At 36.6% G+C, this 17,104-nt stretch overlaps 1 protein-coding gene across 4 annotated transcripts in view; it reads left to right on the forward strand.

Moving 5' to 3' along the window:
• The first annotated feature begins 1,131 nt into the window (after window positions 1-1,131).
• The window catches only part of sema6a (sema domain, transmembrane domain (TM), and cytoplasmic domain, (semaphorin) 6A), an 82,966-nt gene continuing 66,993 nt past the window's right edge, over window positions 1,132-17,104 (forward strand). For 3 of the 4 annotated variants that reach the window (XM_058784627.1, XM_058784628.1, XM_058784629.1), the window contains exon 1: window positions 1,133-1,319. The gene's annotated coding sequence lies outside the window, so the exon portion shown is untranslated. Of the gene's footprint in view, window positions 1,320-17,104 lie in introns of all 4 variants that reach the window. The other variant, XM_058784626.1, reaches the window with a different exon arrangement.

A 17,104-nucleotide genomic window follows, 5' to 3' on the forward strand; every position in this document is an offset into this window, starting at 1 on the left:
ATAGTATATTAGATGTGAATATTCCATTATGTACTATTCTAATTATGATGAAATACTAGTATATATTATAAGATGGGGTAAATATATGAATATTCCGTATATATAATTTTGGTGCACTGATATTAGTCTATAAAATATGATTGTGTATAATTGTATATATATTGATGCAATGCAGAATAATATATAGAGTAAAATATATGTATATTCTATCAGTATACACAATTTTAATTTTGCATATTGATGCAATATTAGTGTATAAATATTATTATAGGTTTTATGATAAGAATGTTCAATTTAATAAGCACAATTATGATGCAATATTATAATATATTAATATAGGCTAAAACTATAAATTTTTCCATAAATATACACACATTTATTTGTGTATTGATTCAATATTAATATATAATAATATTAATAATATATAGTACTTTAGATATGAATATTCTATTATGCACTATTCTAATTATGTACTGTATATTGATGAAATATTGGTATATAATATATTAAAACATGGGGTAAAAATATGAATATTCCATCTATATAAATCATTTTAATTTTAATGCATTGATGGCTATAAATGTGATTGTGTGTAATTGTGTATATTGACTCCATATTAATATATGTTAACGCATAATATTATATAGAGTATAAGATATTAATATTCCATCAATATACACAACTATAATTGTGCATATTGATGCAGTATTAATATATACTATATTAATATGTAGTCTACAAGACATAAAATTCCAGTACAGTTCTAATAATGAACATTGATGCAATATTATTATATATGCTCTAAGATATGATTATTTCATCAATATACACAATTAAAAGAAAACTAAAAAGATAATGAAATAAATAATACGTACAAATAATATAAATAATATTAGAAAATGAATTAAATAATAGCATAAAAGGTGCTTGTGAGAGTCTGGATGAAGCTTTATTCTGAGTGACTCCACGTGCTTGTGTTGCCTTAATTATGAAGTAAACACACACACACACACACACACACACACACAGTGTGACAGTGCTGGAGAAGATGCGCGTCTGACAGCAGCTCCGAAGAAACAAAAGCTCTGAGGTCTGAGGCTCCTCCCTGCATGTGTGTGTGTGTGTGTGTGTGTGTGTGTGTGTGACAGCTGCTGTGTGTGAGCTCAGCTCAGTAAAGCTTCATCTCTAATAGGATGAGCAGCCGCTCGCGCGTGTAGCTCATTGTTCGCTTCGCCGTTTCTCCGGGGTTTCCGCGGATCGATCGATCAGTGATCGGGATTTCTCATGGATCTATCGATGTGAAGAAGCTGTCACACGCGGTACGTACATGAGAATAGCGCTTGAAGTTGAGCGAGAGCCGCTCTTCCATGCGATCGCGCTCCGTTCATGACGATGATGATGATGATGTTTAGAACGATATATTGTTTCTTTCTGTGCCGCGTTACTTTGATCTTAGCCGCGGAGGGCTGGTGACGTCACTCCGCTAAACTTCTCTAATGCGCGCTTATAAACTCATTCATTAGCTGAATGCGAGTGTTGAATATGAGGGTGTGACGGAGAACAAACAACATCTCCGTGCTTTACTGATTGAAATAATTGCACTCATCAGTAATAAGCGGCTGAGATGGAAATAAATGTCATTGCAACGGAATAAATGTGTGATTGTATGTAGTTTTCTGAATGCACAGACGAATATAAACACAGTCTGATGGAAATGATGTGATTTGGTCCTTTGCTTCTGATGCATGAAGTTAGTATTGTTCTTGAGTATTACTGTACCTCCAGTGTCCCTAACAGGTTTACGTCTCAGTCGCATTAGACTCAGTGAATGCAGAACTGTGAAGAACCTCATCCGGAGGTTTGTGAAGCCGGTCGCTCTCCTTTGACCCCGGAGGTCATGCAGGGTGTGTCCGTGTCAGCCGTTTCTACCACTTTATTCCTAAATGAACGCAATCTGACAGACTTCTCGAGTAACAATAAAACGGCATCTGTTTGGGCAGGACGGCAGCGTTTAGTCCGTCTCAGCGGTGAGCGCCTGGGTTTGGAGGCTCAGAATAAAATAGTGTTTGTTAATCTCATTGTCTGCTGTTGGTTGAGTGTTTTTCTCCCTGTGAGATGGCAGGCGGCCACACGTCTCGACCGAGCCAAGATTCCACGACTATCGCGCTCTGAATTCACATGGCTTTGTGCTGAGGTGCGTTTCAGGTGTTTTATACTGCCTCAGCCGCTGAGCATCAGTGTCAGTGAATAACTGCGCTTCAGTCCTCTCTTCAGTTGATGTATTACATGTAGAAACACTGAAGACGGTGTCTGAAGATCAGCTGCTTTTGCATTGATCTGCATTAAAATCGGCGGTCGACCGATATTGATATTTTAATGACCGATATCTTAGAAAGCACAGTGATATATATGATATATCATCACACTCATTTCACGTAATATTTGTGACCCTGGACCACAAAACCAGTCATAAGGGTCAATTTTTTGAAACTGAGAATTATACATCATCTGAAAGCTGAATAAATAAGGTTTACATAATCACCTTTAAAGTTGTCCAAATGAAGTTCTTAGCAATGCATATTACTAATCAAAAATTAAGTTTTGATATATTTATGGTAGGAAATTTACAAAATATCTTCATGGAACATGATCTTTACTTAAATGATTTTTGGCATAAAAGCGAAATGGATAATTTTGACCCATACAATGTATTGCTACAAATATACCTGTGCTGCTTATGACTGCTTTTGTGCTCCAGGGTCACATTTACTAAATTATATAATTTGAAAAAAAAAAAAAAAAAATCTGTAAAATAAAATTCCCCATTTCTGACATATTGTCCAAACAGAAAAAAAAAAAAGGCTAATGTTGATCATTTAAAAAAAAAATCGAAATATCAACCGATATATCGGCAAGGCAGACCACTAATTATAATTCATAGTACAATCATTTGTTTCTGATGGATCCTCCAATTCATTTTCTGTGAAAAACCCCGGCACCCTCATCCTTCACCTCTGCATTTATTCAGATTTAATCACGTTTCTATTATTTCACGTCTTTTTGTTAAGGTTAGCAATCAAGCTCATTTTCAGGAAAAGATTAAATAGCAGGAAACGTGTATTTCTTCTTTTCACGGTGCATTAAAAAGATCATGTTTGTGAAAATTAGTGAGTATAAAAGAATGAAAGCAAATGAAATTTGTCTCATTTATCTGCTAGAATGAAATGCGACTCTTTTGCCAGCTCTGAATCAGATTTCCTTATATTGTGATCATGATCACATCATGTAATCAGTGCTTTAATGTGCTCATTGTTTCTGCTTAAATGACGTTAACTAACTGCATAAACTGTACATTTCTGCAATATAGGCATGATTTTGACTCAGTCACAGAAAATGAATGAATGAAGCATGTATACAGCTCTTTTTTCTTATGCACTGCTCTTAAATTGTAATGAAGAAACATTCGTTTTGTGTGAAGCTGCTTGGAAATGATACACGTTGTGAAAAGCGCTTGAATTGAAGTGCAGTGCTGTAGCAAACAGGAGAAATGCTGTGCTCTGATAAAGCAGTGAATTATGAGGTGAATTCAGTGGCACAAAGCGGTGTTTTGATGTGATTGTAATGAGGGCATGTGATGTACTCTCCTGCACAAAGCCAACGAGAGCGGCATTGAGCGTGACTGATGGCTGTTTGTCACACCAGCGAGCGTCAATCGCACCGGCGTGTATTTACATTTTCTCACTGGAGGCCGGGATTCGCTCTGCCTGAATTATTGATGACGGCCAATGAATTGCACTCAATTATGTTAAAGGAGCGCAGCGTAAATCACGGGCTCAGAAATGCTGTCGATAACTCTCATCTATGATTCACATGATCATGTTTAATGCATGAGCCGGCTCTGGGGGGCCACATTACTGAGTAATTGGAACATTTAAGTGGATTATTGTGCGTTTGAAGAAGGAAAATTCACATTTCTGTCTTTTTACATGATAAAAAAAACAACATTGTCAAACTGTGCTTTGAGTTTCAGGATTTGAATGGGTTTGATTCTTGATGCTCCTATAGGGAACTTTAGCAAGAACTTTTAAAAAAATACTTTGCTCTTTTAAAATCATTCGTCTTCTGTCATTTTCACATTTGTAAATGTTATGGTCCCACTTTATATTAGGTGGCCTTAACTACTATGTACTTACATTTAAATTAATCATTTGATACAATGCACTTTTTGTATACATACATGTTTTTACATTGTTCTTATATTTTTAAAAATACCTATATGTAGTTACATCTGTAATTAATTTCTGTTATTACATTTATAATTACACTGTTGATCCATCCCTTACACCTTAACCCACCCTTAAACCGACCCATACCACCAAACCTGTCCCTAACCTCCCCGTATCCCACCTCAATAGCAGCAGAAGTGTTTTGCAATACAGTTTGAACACAATAAGTACATTGTATTATTTTTTTGATGTAAGTACATAGTAGTTAAGGCCACCTAATATAAAGTGTGACCGATGTTATTAACGGTTTCATTCTGGGTATATTGGTGATTTATGGAGAAACTGTGCTTATTTGTATTATTAATTTGTATGATTATACAGCGCTAAAGAAATAAAAATGAAAAAGCAGTAGTTTAAGGTCAAGTTTGTGAGCAGAAGTACAGAAAGCAGTCGGATCAGGCTGGATGTGTTAGCGTTTTTGAGAAATCTAAACTCCGGTCCTGTAAGGAAGTGTTTTGAGTGGGAAAGCAAATCTATAAGTGTTTGTCCTGTATGATGACGACAAACTTCAGCTGGTGTCCGAATGAAACCGCCTGTGATGAGCTGAATAATCACACACTGATGCTGACAGTTTGTGTTTTCTCACAGGTTCTGGGAGTTTGTGTTGTCGTTCTGATGATTGTGTGTGTGTGTGTGTGTGTTTGTGTGTGGTTTCCAGCGGCGTGAGAGAGAGAGAGAGGGACAGTGCATGTGTCTCGTCCCCAGGCCGGCGTTTGGCACTGCCTCTCTCATCTATTAATCATGGCGACTGCTTTCTTATTCCGTTGCCATAGTTTCAGGCTGAAACACTGTTGGTGTGTGTGTGTGTGTGTGAGGGGCCATGGGACGTTACAGACCAGCAGAGCTGCTTAAAGGGGCCACACTGGACAATAATGTACAGACACAGACTGATAGTCTGATTATTGCTTGTCACGCTCGTCCTGCATTTTAAGAATAAAAAAAAAAAAAAGACTGAGAAGGTACTGGTATTTTCCTGCCAGAACATAACAGACTTAACAGATAGTTAAGTTTACAGACATTTCCTTAACCCTGTATTCAAACTGAATTTTGTAGGAAATGCTGGTTAACCTAGGATTTTTTGGGGGGGAAATTTTGTGATATTTTCTTTTTGGATTTACTATTTAGAAATAGTTCATATTTTTTGAAAAAGAAAAGTTTAATAAACAACTACTACTCTCTGGTGACTCTGGTTCTCTCTCTATACTTTTGCTACTTGACCTTAGTTCTGCTTTTGATACTGTTTCTCATGATTTACTAATTTCCCGCCTCTCTGATGTGGGTATTTCTGGTGCTGTTCTTTCCTGGTTTTCTTCTTATCGCTCTGATAGACAGTTCTACATCGCAGTGCTGGATTTTCGATCCACTACTGTCCATTTGAAGCAAGGTGTCCCACAGGGATCTGTTCTTGGCCCACTATTATTCGTTATTTACATACTACCTGCCCACATCACTCCAATTTTGTTCAATCTCCATTGGCTTCCTTTTGCATTTCGTATTAAATACAAAATTCTCCTGCACACTTTTAAATCGTTGCACTGGAAAGGCACTATATAAATAAAATTTTATTATTATTATAATTTATTTTTTTTAAAGTTTTTATGTAAACATAAATTTCGTATGCAGAATTTGAACATAACACAAGAGTTAACCCTAAAACTAACATAATGCATCATTAAAAAATACAGGTAAAACACCTGTGCAGAAAAAATCAGTGCAGAAAATTCCTTCATATTACTGGTACACAACACAGAGTTCTAGGATCATTTTAATCTCTGGACAAACACGTTTATGCTGCTTTAAGTCAAGTCATCTTTATTTATATAGTGCTTTTAACAATACAGATTGTGTCAAAGCAACTTTACAGTATTAAATGGGAAAATAGTGTGTCAATAATGCAAAATTGTACTCTGGATTCTTTCTGGATTCTGTAACTGTCTCTTTACTTCTTTTAAAGGAATAGTTCACATAAAATGATAATTCTGTCATCATTAATTCTCCCTCATGTCGTTCCAAACCTGTATGACTTTCTTTCTCGAGTGGAACTCAGAAGTAAATATTTTGAAGAGCCTTGGAAACCAAACACTGACTTTCATTATATGGAAAAAAACACTGAGACATTCTTCAAAATATCTTCTTTTGTGCAGTCATACAGGTTTGGATCAACATGAGGGCGAGTAAATGAAGATTTTAGTGCTGCCCGTAGATCCTCACCTTGCTCTTCTTCTAGTGGTTATTTTTATGGAGTCAGACGCTTTAATCATGAGATATTCTCCTGAGCCTCGACTCTCTGAATGGAGACGTTTGTCATTCCGCTGTGATTTACTGACCTGAGCTTCTGAACTACAAACACATGAAACGCTCTGAAGCGAATCTGAGTCTTTGAAGTTCATGAGATCATTTCTGAGGAGCAGGTGGAGCTTCTGCGAGTGGCTGTAAATTAAAACATCATCCACGTAACGTCCATAAGCGCTTTGAAGCACAGAATTCAGAGTCCGGATCACCACGAGCGCAGATTCTAGATAATCTAGAGTTAAAGGAACGCTCTCAGCTAACAGCTAACGTTCCGCTTAATGTTGACTTTGACATTCACATAACCAAAGAATTTTTTTTTAAACATTTAGAAAACTCAACATTTTGAAGATTCAGAGAACGTTCAGAAATAATTTTTCATAACTCAAAACTTTAGCAAACTATTCTTAGAACATATTTTTGGGGGGAGTTATCTGGTCTTTAATAATGTTCTCAAAACGTTAACACAAAAACGTTATTTATACACTGATCGTGGAATGTTTTTTTCAGTAATGTTCAGTTGGACGTTTTTCTAACATTTTATAAATGTTAATATTTGTTTTAGAACATTCAGAGAACATTAAAAGTAACAATCCCATAATATTTGGAAAATTATCAAATGTAATGTTCCCATAACATTCACATAACAAAATTTTTTTTCTTTTTTTAAAAAAGGACTTTTTGAGTGTTCAGAGAACACAAAAATATCTGCCAATGGGGAAAGAAAAATAATATTGTTTAGCCTTTGAATTAAGATTATTTTTCTTACCCCATCGGCAGATATTTCTGCTTGTTTTAAGCAAAAACGAACAAAATTTTGAATTTTATTTTTTTGAAACCAAGACTTAATATCTTAAATAATTTTACTTGTCAAATAAATGCATCTTGATTCAAGAATGTTTAGATATTTATACTAGAAAACAAGACAAAAACACTAAGTAAGAAAATCATATTTTTGCAGTGTAATATTCCCTCAATGCATAACCAAGAGAAAATGTTTTTTAAAAGAAATATCGTTTTGATAGCGTTCCTAGAGCATGTTTCTGTTCGCTGGGTTTCAGTTGCTCAGGCTGATGCTCATCTGAAAGGGTTTAATCGGTGGATTAGCGGCCGGCGTCTCACTGCACATAATCTCAGTGATTTGTTTGCGTATGTTTTGTTATTCTTGTTGGCTTTGTGATGAAGCTTTTCCTGCCTGTAAACACACGGCGGCAGTGATTGAGACTCTGCAGACGTTCACAATGCTGTACATTCATGCCATACGCAAGGAACAAATTGCATCCATGTGGCGTTTCACGACCACAAGGCTCCCAGTGTCGGGCTCGGACCCGTCCATCAGGAGCGACACAGGAGCACTTTTCACCTCTCCGAGTCGCCGGCAGCGTTTCCTTCCTCTGCCAAAAGAGGAACGGAGGCAGATCTGTTACACATGTGCCTCCCATGAGCCCTTTCATCACAGACGTCTCTCTGTGCTGCTGCTTCTACCTCACAATCGTCTGTTCTTCGTCAGAGAGGCAGCTGTTTATTCCTCCTGATGATCCACAGAGAGACTGAACGGTAGCTGCTTGTAGAATTTCTCAAACCTCCCACATCTCCATTTCAACTTGATACGAGAAACGCCGTCGTCAGCAAACAGCCGGTCGTCCATCTTGTGTTGTTGCAGGCCGCGTCGCACGGCTAATTTAAGGGTTGCAGCAATATACGCCAACAGCTGACCTACATATAGAGCCACAGCACACCTGCGTTTGATCGCTCGTCTGCGGCCCGTCTTTAAGAGCTAAAACAAACAGCGCTTCATGATAAGACGGCGTGACTCTGGAATGCGAGCGACACAATGCCTTCATTCATCGCTGCGGTACTCAAGAATAATTTGGACAAGCGTGTCAGTTGTTTGTAAATGGACACAGTGCATGTTGTGCTGCAGGGTTCACGTCGTGTCATTGAGTTTGCTCTTTTATATCCATGCACACAAGGATTGTTTTAATTAGTCGACTTGATTTTATGTTACAGAATAAGACATCTGTTACTAATCTCAGCATTAATGGTTTAAAGTCGGCATGAAATGAAAAGGAACCTGTCTATGTTTTAAATGCATGTTATTGATCTGATTCATCCATGCATATTTCAGTTTTTCAGAATGTTCTGATCTTGGTGTCATAACTGGATCTTCTCCAATCATTCTACACTCATTCTACGCTTAAGAGGTTCTTCACAGCGATGCCACAGAAGAACCATTTTTGGTTCCACAAAGAACCATCTCTTTCTTACCTCTTTATAATCTGAAGAGCCTTCTTTCGCCACAACGAACCTTTTGTGAAACAGAAACCGTTCTTCAGATGTTAAAGGTTCTTTATGAAACCATTTAGACAAAAAAGGTTCTTCTATGGCATCGCGAAGCACCTTCATTTTTAAGAGTGTAGTGCTCTTAAGCCCCGCTCCTTGAGCTCATGCACATTTGAGAGCCACGGCCACATCTCAAAACCCAATCAACAATCGATACATGAACCAATTCCCGCCCCACATTTCTTCTTTGTCAATAATCCGCTATATTCAGATGAACGTCAAAATACGGATGAAAAGATCTGATGCTGCTTCCGTTTCATGCCAACTTTAACCATTTGCATGCAGAAAATTTCATATCAGCTCTTCAGTAATGCTCATATTCACAGCATATACTGTGTGAACAGTAGCGTCTCTATCCAAACCGAAATTCAGATCAATGGCTCTTAAATTACAGTTCACTTCCTGTATTTGAATTGAGTTAGTAAACAGAATGCAGAATTTGAATGTAAGGAAGCAGAATTAAAAATACAGTGAAATTCATACGACTATGTTTGTGTTCTGTACTTGACAGACTTATTTGAAAGTTTTGACTAGAGATTTAAATGCCTTAAAGGTTTACAGATCTTACAGATCTAATATTTAACAAATGAACTTTTTTACATTGGCTTCCTGTGTGACCAGTTTAACTCAGATCCTTCAGTTGTGAATGTTGCTCAGGCCTGATGAACAGAATGAGCTGATGCTCAGCAGAACCGGCTCTTGATCTGCTGGAAACTCAAGAGCGTCTCAGTCATTGAGCTTCATGAGGAGCGTCAGATGAAGCTCACCGCAGCTCCTGTGTTCTGCAGATCAGATGGCGCTCGGATGCGTGCGATGGGTCCGATGGAGGTGTCCGATTCAGGGATTGATTTCAGGGAGTTTCTGTGGTGTTTGGTGCATGTTGCTGTGAGTTTTCAGGACATAATGACTCTGTTCGTCTTTGCGTGAGGTGATGATCATCTACAGCGATCTACATGAACACACGGATCCATGTGATGGAGTCCAGATCTTATAAAAGAAAGAAAAAGAAGCTTTATTTTGAAGCGTGTACAGTTTGAAAAGTGGAGTCTGACTCATGAACAAATGACTCTCTAACTGATTCCTTGTAATGAATCATTCAAAAAGACTCCCAGACAGTCTCAAACCCATGGTTTGAATCAGTTTAATGACTAGAGTGTGAACAGTGGAGTCTGATTAATCAACAAATCAATCTCTAACTGATTCACTGTAATGAACTCACAATCTGAATTAGTCTAATGACTACAGTGTGAACTGTGGAGTCTAAATCATGAGCAAATTCACTGTAATGAATCGGTCTAAAAGACTCAAAAATCATCAGTCTAATGACTACAGTGTAAATAGTGGAGTCTGACTAATCAACAGATGACTCTCTAACTGATTCACTGTAATGAATCAGTCAAAAAGACTCCCAAACAGTCTCAAACCCACGGTTTGAATCAGTTGAATGACCACAGTGAATCAGTCAAAAACAGCCTCAAACTCACAATTTGAATCAGTCTAATGACTCAACACTCCTAAGAGCTTTTATTTTAAGAGCCATCCAGTTGGTTCTTCAGAAGCTCAATATCTACTTTGGCTCGCAGGTGTTTATCTGTATGACTCCACAGTTTTCATATGCTAATTGCTCTGGACCTTTTATTCTCAGGTTACTGTAATGAAAGCAGTCGTTCATCGTCCAGACATCCATATGGAATGTGACAGTATGTCAAATAAACGCGGCTTAATTGAGCCTCATCAAACGAGCGGGGAGCTTCATTACAGCGCAGGCTGTTCGCTTCACTGCCGCCGCTAGTTAATGTGAAAGCCGCTGTTTAATGGTTAAACAGTTAACAAGAGCACGATTCATGTGGAACTTCCCATTTTGCAATGCACGGCGTGTCAGGAACAATCAGTGCGATTGCACAGAGACGACGTCAACAATCCAGAGAGGAAAACATGATCATTAAAAGACTTAAAACTAGAGCTGCACTGAGGGAATATATCTGCGTTTCATCTGTGTGTTTGAATAAATAAAGACTGTGAGAATCCGGCTTCCAGCACTAAAAGTTTGATACTAAACTGAATTATTTGGTCGTATGCTTTAGTGAATGCAGATTACAGATGCGTGTGTTTGTACCTACTTTACCATCTTTTTGGGACAAATTTGTATCCATAAATGAGCTAAACCTGACAAAACTGAATTTTTTTTTGGATGTCTTCATTTGTGGAAACAGTACAAAATATTGTAAATAATGTTCATTTGAGTTGTAAAAATGCTAAACTAATTTAGGTTATAAAAACATGTTTCTTGTCATGATTATAAAGTTATTTAAAGGTTACAAAGACATTTCTTACAACAGTCTATTAACTTTATTTTCACCCAAAATATAATGTTATTTGAATGTTTATTAATAGGGCTGGGTAAAAAAATATTGATTTCTCGCTTTGAATCGATTCTCATTTTTACGAAATGATATGGATTCTTAAATCCCAATAATTGATTAGCCTGTTTTCAGTTAATGAACAGAACATGTAGCGCACCGCCCATCAAATAAATCACAGCAAGCTTTGTGCTTCGTTACTTTTGATCTGAAACAAAGTCTCAGATTTCAAATTCTTACCTTTTTATTACAGTGTTAAAAAAATGTTAAAAGAAAAAGTACAACTCACGAAATCAACCATGTTTAATTTATGTTTGAATAAATCTGCCAAGTTTTTTTGACAGCCACCATTTAAATGTTTATATTTCAAAAAACAGACTGGAGTAAAATTATAATTAGCCTATGTAATTGTAACTTTATTATTATAAAAACTTCATTTGAGTGTAATTTAAGCGTTTGTATATATATATCAGTTCATTTTAACCTTAAATATTATAGTAATGTACCAACTGACTCTCATTTATTTTTACAGCATAAGTTGAGAGATTTTATTTCCTTGAGAAACTTTGGCATGTACTGTACCTGATATATATCCAAAATAATTGATATTGAATTGAATCGAATCAAATTGTAAATCTAATCAAATCGTGAAGTTAGTATCAAAACCCAGCCCTAGTTATTAATATTGTAAGAATGTCAAAATGTCCACTGCAAAAAATGCTTTTCTTACTTAGATTTTTTGTCTTGTTTCTAGCCAAAATAGCTAATAATCTGCCAACGGGGTAAGAAAAATAATATCATTTCAAACAGAAAACAAGATTATTTTGCTCGTTTGAAGCAAAAACTCACTTAATTCTGACTTGTCTAGAAAATTTTTTGATATTTTTGCTGGAAACGACAAAAAATCTAAGTAAGAAAAGTATTTTTTGCAGTGTTTTGTATTTAAAGGTTACAAAAACTTTTCTTACAATGTTCAAGTACAAATAGCATAAAGACGTTCAGAGGATGTTGATCTACAAATATTTTCTCTCAGCGTTATGTGAAAGTATATCAAATATTAATAAGGTTACAACAAGGTTCCATAAACATGACTTTAAGAACATTTCTATAACTTTTAAAAACATTAGTAAAAGTTGTTAGTTCCCTGTTATAGTATTTATAATTTAGCAGTAAATTATAGTAGCAGTTATAGTTACAGTATTTATATTTATTTAGCTTTATATAAAAACCAACAGATGTCTATGCAATGTGCCTATTTAGATAGCTGAGTAAGTGTGTGTGTGTGTGTGTGTGTGTGTGTAGACAAAACATTTGACCCGCGAGGCCACAGGAAGTGGTGTCTGTCTGGTTTCTCATCTTTAGACCTTGTAATAATCAAATGCAAGACCTTCAGAAGCCTGTCTGACTGGAACGTTTCCTCTTATTTGGGTTAAATATACTGAAGTGAGAGAGACCATCTATCTGACCCCAACCGCGCTGGTTCAGAGTAAATGAGCCCTAAAGCAAAAGAAGAATCATGGTTTTCTTCAGGAGTGCAATTATTCTGAGGCTTCATTAAACAGCAGCAGCAGGAACATACATCCGTTTAATGGATGTTTCCATCAGCCGCTGAATAGCTGTGCATCTCCCAGCAACACGCTACAGTAACGCCACATTCCCACACGCTAGAGCAGGTCAAAGGTCACGAGGATGGAGGTCAGTCAGCCCGGGATTATGATGAGGATCAGCTGTATTTCATTAAAAGGTGAGATTGTGTGTGATTCCTGCGATGGATTGGCCTATCTTAACATTTTTCACTGCAGGGTCATGTTGATGTTATTTCAGTTTCTCAACAAGGAACAAAATAAACTGGTAGAAATATGTCAGCCAGTAGATATTTCCTATTATTTTCAGTATTGTGGTTGTGCATGATGTTGCAGTGCTGCGCTGTCACAAAACTTTTCTTTTGCATGTATTTATACACCGCAAAAAAAAAAAAGATTCTCTTACTTAGTATTTTTGTCTTGGTTTCTAGTATAAATATCTACACATTCTTGAATCAAGATGCATTTAGTAATCAAATGTAATCAGTTACATTAATAAAGTAATTTAAAACTTATTCGATTTTAAATAGGGTAACTTGTAATCTGTCTGCATGTTTTCTGTGTGTTTGAGAGGCTGGTTAAGGGCCGGTAATCTCATCTAGTGCTCTGGATGACGGAGGTGGATGTGTAAGACAATCACACGTGATTATGTGAGCGCTGGCGTCACCTTCTCCTTCAATCCCGCTCGCGGTCACACGGCTCGTCTTACGGAGGAGCGTTTGACAGATAAGGTGGATCTTGTCATGCAGAGCATGCTGGGAGTGGTATGTGGGACCCCGTGCATTCAGGGGCCGTGTCACCCCATGGGGCTCAGCTAATTGGTGGTCCTGGCTCAGACTGGTTTTCAATAGGTTTTGGACAAAGGCGTCAGTGTGGATCACGTGGGCAGGGCGTTGAGAAAGAGGCTCCCAGAGAGACGAGACGAGGGGCCCGAGACAAAGAGCTCAGGACGCCCCATTACTGACCACAAATCACCCCCGTGTTCGGCCCCAGCGCGCTATCTGACCCACATACCCATCCGTGTGTGAAGAGCGGCTTTATTCGGCTCCGGGATGAGAAACGAGGAACGAGGAGCGCTTCAGGTGCTCAGGATTGATCTGTGGAACTGAACTCATGTCATTAAAGGGGTCCTTCACTCAGAACATCAACATTCTGTCATCATTTACTCTCCTTACACTGCAAAACATGATTCTCTTACTCAGTGTTGTTGTCTTGTTTTCTAGTATAAATATCTAAACATTCTTGAATCAAGATGCATTTATTTGACAAGCAGAAATATCTGTCAATGGGGTCAGAAAAATAATCTTAATTCAAAGGCTAAACAAGATTATTTTTCTTGCCCCATTAGCAGATATTTTTGCTTGTTTTAAGCAAAAACTAACAACATTTTTATATTGTTTTACAGAAAACAAGTAATTTTACTTTTACAGTAAATTCATCTTGATTCAAGAATGTTTAGATATTTATTCTAGAAAACAAGACAAAAACACTGAGTAAGAGAATCATTGTTTGCAGTGTCCTAAAGAGTTTGTGAGACATTTCTCTGGGCTGGGTGATGAGGCCAAAAAAATTAGATCTTTATTTTTTATGTTTGTTTTTTCAGAGAATTTTACCAATTCAACAATGTTTTTTTCTTTTTTTTAACTAGTCAACTTAAAACCTAAGTACAAGTCTCTTTACTAACCATCTGTTTAAAGAATGTTCTGTTCACTCATGAAGTTCATCGTGGTGTAAGCAAGAAACAAATTCACTTGTTAAATATCTTTGCGTAAAAGATGCATGAAATAAATGTTGTCTTAAACATATCCTATATGTTCAGAAATCATATAAAATAAGAAAAATGATAAATAAAAAGTTTTAGAGGTCAACTCAAAAAGTCCAGTCGATTCAAGCTCTTCCTGACCGTCAGTATAACAGCAGCAGCAGCCATTTGATTATATTCTGATTCAAAACAACAATTCATCGATTTAAAAAAAAAAAAATTAATTGTGGCAAAACATTACATTCTAATTAATCAGACTTAGTTTGTTGTCTATACAGTGAAAGTCAATGGAGTCTAGTGTTGTTTGGTTCCCAACTTTATTCAAAATATATTCTTTTACAGAAGAAAGAAAGTCATACAGGTTTGGAGCGTTGTGAGGGAGAAAAAATGATGACAGAATGATAATTTGTGGCTGAAATATCCCTTATTCTTATATTGTTGGATTCATTCAGTCTGCCGATGCGCACTTCCTTTTCTGAAGGATGTGACATCACTGATTCAGCCTCCAGTCGGATGATAAAATGTAAAAATACTGATGAACAGGAAAGAAATGCTTGATTCAGTCTAGAACACAGACGCTCCTCGTTTGTGTGTGTTTGTGTTTTTATTGCAGCGTGTGTGTGTGTGTGTGTGTGTGTAACTTTTGGTTACAGATTTGGACCCAGAAGTGATCTAAACCTATTAACTTTAAAATTGTAATAAATAAATAAAAATCAATCAATCTATCAAAAATGCAGTAAGTTTTCTTTTAGTTTTAGGTTATAGTAATGTATAAAAAACAATAGTAGTCTATGAAATTAATTAACCAGTTATGGCTTCAGGAATAGCCATAAGTGAGCTAAACTGTAAATAAATCAAATGAATGAATGAATGAACACCTTAATCGCTTATGGCTACAGGAAGAGAAAGAAAGAAAGAAAGAAAGAAAGAAAATGTGTCAGGAGCTTCCAGTGGAGAAAGTGCAGACATGCATATAATTTAAGGTAATAAAAAAACTAATAATGAAGAGAATAGACAATAAATAAAAAAATAGAAATATAGTAATAAAATATAGAGAAAAATATATATCAGTAGACAGAATTGTGAATGTGCTATTTACAGATGAAAGCTTTGATCAGTTATTTCACTGCAAAAAATGATTTTCTTACTTAGTGTTTGTGTCTTGTTTTCTAGTATAAATATCTAAGCATTCTTGAATCAAGATGCATTTATTTGACAAGTAAAATGATTTAAGATATTAAGTCTTGTTTTCTAAAAAAAAAAATCTAAATTTTGTTACTTTTTGCTTAAAACTATTTTTTTTTATACAGAAAACGACATAAAATCTTACGTCATTTTACTTGTAGAGTAAACAAAACTTGTACAGTCATCTTGATTAAGAATTTTTAGATATTTTACTAGAAAACAAGACAAAAACACTAAGAGAATGATTTTCTGCAGTGTTGCAGATGTACGGTCCTGAGGTGTGTTATGTGTTGCTCAGGTGAGACGAGGCCTGGAGGGAAAAAGCTGTTCTTGTGTCGATCTAAAAATAGAATTATACCTAGCTGTATATAGAAACAATAGAAGTCTGAGGAATAAAAATTGTAAAAATTAAAAACAGCAGGTGGCCTTCTATTAGTGTCATGGATGGGTTTTAGTATTTATAACTCGCTGGTTTAGTAAGCGTGTGTGTGAATGGATGTGTTGTGTTGTGGAGGAGTGGTGTGGGATGTGAGGAACGAATTCAACAGGAACGCTGACGCTTTTAGAGCGATGGACTCGGGCGTTCCTGCGCGTTTGGCCGTGAAGGGAAGGTTCCTGCTCTCGCTGATGTAATGAGTGCTAATCGTCCGCTGGTGTTCTCTTACATGCGCTCGGTCAGCATCATCTGCGCTGCCGGATTGAGTGTCTTTAATCCGGTTGAGTGAAATAAAGGAGCAGCGCTGGAGGGGCGTCTGTTCCCTCAGATAGAGACGCTAATCTGCTGCGTTCGCTGGGATTGACCTCGAGCGTCATGAGCGCTCACACACTTCATTGTTCGCTGCAGGTGTCATGTGACCGCTGCTGTCTGGACTTCCTGTGTGTCCTGATGTGCTTCCTGCTTCACTGCTCTGTAGGGATGGACGATACCACTTATTTTGTTTTCGATACGATACCGATACTTTTAAAGGTCAGTATTGTCGATACCGATACCGATACCGATACTTCTAAACTGAACTTTTAAATTATGAAATTTATGAAATTAATAAATTACTAAGAGTAAAATGGGTAAGGATAACCACTTAACTTTATATTTGAAACACATTTTAACATTCAATATGCCTTAACTGCAACTTATTGGGTTATATTTTTGTTTACACTATGTTTACTGTAATGGAAATTTACAAATGTATTTAGTCACCACTTGTAATACACTTGAGTGTACTAGTGTATGAAAGATGGGTTCAATTGGTAATGTAATGTAAAATTTATTTATATAGCACTATTAAAACAACACAT

Source organism: Onychostoma macrolepis, chromosome 08, assembly GCF_012432095.1.
Source record: "Onychostoma macrolepis isolate SWU-2019 chromosome 08, ASM1243209v1, whole genome shotgun sequence".
NCBI lineage: Eukaryota > Metazoa > Chordata > Actinopteri > Cypriniformes > Cyprinidae > Onychostoma > Onychostoma macrolepis.